A 3,519-nucleotide genomic window follows, 5' to 3' on the forward strand; every position below is an offset into this window, starting at 1 on the left:
TGTAGTAGCAAGAAGTGAGTTATGGCCGAAACCGGTTTGGCTCAGTGGATAGAGCATCGGCCTGCGGACTGAAAGGTCCCGGGTTCGATTCCGGTCAAGGGCGTGTACCTGGGTTGCGGGCACATCCCCAGTGGGAGGTGTGCAGGAGGCAGCTGATCGATGTTTCTCTCTCATCGATGTTTCTAACTCTCTATCTCTCTCCCTTCCTCTCTGTAAAAAATCAATAAAATATATATATATAAAAAAAAAGAAGTGAGTTATGGCAGTGTAAAAAGCACATGTCATGTTTGTGCAGCACTAAAAAACTTGAATGAAGTGCACAAGGGAAGAGGTGAGATGGAGCTGAGGGGCATTTTTTATGGAGATTTATCAGGGCTTTGTAGGTCCTATTCTGAAATTAATTCTATAAGCAGTTGAGCACCTTCACAGGCTATAAATGGGAGAACATGTGGTGGTGTAGACAAACATAGTTTGAGTTTTTAACAATTATGACTTAAATAGTATCAGCAAGTAAGGAAGAGGAATAGGGACTGACCCAACATTTTTTTTTTTTTTTGGATAAACATAAGAGGCTTGACTATAGATTACTTTAGGGATTGAGGTACTGCAGTTATCAAGAATGTATGGGTAAATATCACATGATCTCACTCATTTGTGGAATATAATGAAAACATAAACTGATAAACCAAAATAGAGCCAGAGGAAAAAAAAAGATTTTAGAATATAATAGAAGTAATCCTACTATTTGCAAACTTTTAATATTCCCTACAACTTTTGTGATATTATACTATGTTAGTACAGTTTTGATAATAGTATTATATTAAAAATATTTTTTCTTGAAATATTAATTTTGATTGCATGTAATCTTATTATATTTAAAATTGTTTTCTTAAAAAATAAAAATAAATAAATAAATAAGAATGTATGGGTATTTCGTGACTGGTAGAATGCTGGTATAATTGGTCCAAAATGGAGCTGATGAGGATGAGCAGATTTGCTATGAAAAGCCAGGGTGTAATATATCACAGGGATTATGAGTTTAGTAAAACTTCTTGGATTAGGAGGAAACACCCATTACTTATATGACTTTGTAATTTAAATATGTATCTCTGTGAATTTTGGCAATTTAAACTCTCAAGTCTTATCAGTCTCCTCCCACGTCTCACATGTAAGACATGGATGATAATAATGCCAATTTTTATAGGGTTGTTGTAAAAATTAAAAGAGTGAATGCACATAAACTTTTTAAACGAGTCCTCACATTTATTTGGTGACTACTATTACAATTTAGTTTTCAGCAGATGTTAAATGCCAAGCAGTAGGCATTTGACCTTAAGATTTAAACTGTATTATTAGTTGTGCTTTAAATCCTATGTAAATATTCTTTGAAGTGTTATTCAATCTGAATAATTTGGAAAAAGAACTTTCAATATTTCAGTTAAATTTCAAACTTTGCAAAAATTTTAACCTAAATCTAATAACAGATTCATTTAACAAATACTAATTTTGTGCTTTATTATTAGCACTATATAAAATAATGTATTTTATAATATTTGAAGTAAGATTTTACTTTATTTTTTGAAGTAATGTCACCTCAATTAAGAGCAGTGTTAGTAATTATTGGTTTCAGCACCAATAATATGTTATTATGCATAATGGTCTCCTCATTTTCTATTATAGAATGCTGAATCATAAGAATTATATTTCAACTTTAGGTTAATCATAATCATAGAATCCTAGTGCTTGATTTTACCTAATAATTTATTTTTTTTCTTTCTGTGGCATATACATGACTCAAATTGCAGTCCATCTCTGTAGCACTCTGCAAACTTTTAAAATAAAAGTATTGCTGTTCTATTTCATCTGTAAATTTCAGTTGAAGGACATCTATGCATCCATGGTGATAACACAAAGAGAAAACCAAAGAAAGAGATAAGAGGAGGAAACAAATGAAACCTTTTTTCTTTACACGAAATGCCTCCTAATAAATGTAGTAGAAGTGACAGAATTATAAAACTGTAAATTTAGAAATCCCAATATAGTATTTGATTTAGACAAAGATAGTTAATGAATGAGAAAATTATTGATTAAAAGGTTATTGATTCTCAAAGTATCTAGATTCATTTTTTAATTATAAAGAAGGAAGTTACCTTTAAAATGGAGAAATGTGACAGACATAATTTTAACAAAGAGTCCAATATTAATATCACTAATAATGGGATAAAATGATATGCTTCCTGGTATAATATAATGAGACAAACACAATGTTAACAATGAAGTATTCTTGCAGATATTTTTAACTGAATCTAATTATTAAGAAACAACTGGAAAAAAATACAACATAAGATATACCATAAATAACTAACTATAACTTTGTAAGAACAATTGTGATATGGAAAACTAAAAACAAACAAAAATATATACATACATGGGGAGTAGACTGTTCTAGATTAACAGAGACAGAAAAAAGTAACTGTCCCTCAATTTTGTTTAACACGGGGACAGGAAATTATATTTTCAGTTCTCAAAAGTTATTGGTAATATTCAAGCCCTTTAAGTTGGATGGTTGATTGATGATAATTTAATTTATTGTTATATGTTAAGTTTCACAAATGAATATTTATTCCTTTATATTCCCACTTAAAAACCAATTTAACCTTTCAAGGTCTGCTTAATTTAATATACCATGTAGATTATTATAGTTAAATTTATATCAATGTCCCTTTGTCTAGTATTGTTCTAAGTACATTATATGTATATTACATAATCCAATTTAATCTTTAAAATGATTATGTTAGACACCATTATTATTTCCATATTATGAAGAGTAAATTGGTTTGGCTGGTGTGGCACACTGGTTGAGTGTCCAGCCATGAACAAGAAGGTTGAGGTTTGATTCTGGTTTCAGGCTCATTTCCCAGCAAGGTGCGTGCAGGAGGCAGCTGATAGGTGATTATCTCTCAACATTGATGTTTCTATCTCTCTCTCCCTCTCCCTTCCTCTCTCTGAAATCAATAATAATAAAAAATGAGCAAATTGTATCACATAGTTATGTAATCTGCCTCAAGTCCTATAGCTTGGTAATGAATCAAACAGTTTGACTCCAGATATTAGCAGTAAAATGGGACCAGAGATTAGACCTCAGTACAGCAACCTTGATACTTTAGTTCTGGTTAAGAAAGAATTCAGAGCCAAGACTCCAATTATAAGATAAAGTTTATTTAGAAAGTCACAGGTAGGACAAGGTGAGCCAACTGGGATGCATGGGCTCAGGAAATAAGTTACAGAGGCAAAGAAGGGCTGTTGAAGCATAGGAGAGAGAAAGACAAGGGTAAGGTGCCTGGGTGAAAGAAGAAGGAGGGAAAGGCACAGGCATACTTCAGAGAGAGAGCACCAGGGAAAGAAAGGGGAAGGAGCGGGTGAGGAGGGGGGAGAAGAGCAAGCATTGCGTCCTTTGTCTTAAGGCTTTTATGTGATTTTCCAAAGGTGGGAATTCTAGGGGAGGATCTCAATAGATGA

Source organism: Myotis lucifugus, unplaced genomic scaffold (assembly GCF_000147115.1).
Source record: "Myotis lucifugus unplaced genomic scaffold, Myoluc2.0 scaffold_149, whole genome shotgun sequence".
Taxonomy (NCBI): Eukaryota; Metazoa; Chordata; class Mammalia; order Chiroptera; family Vespertilionidae; genus Myotis; species Myotis lucifugus.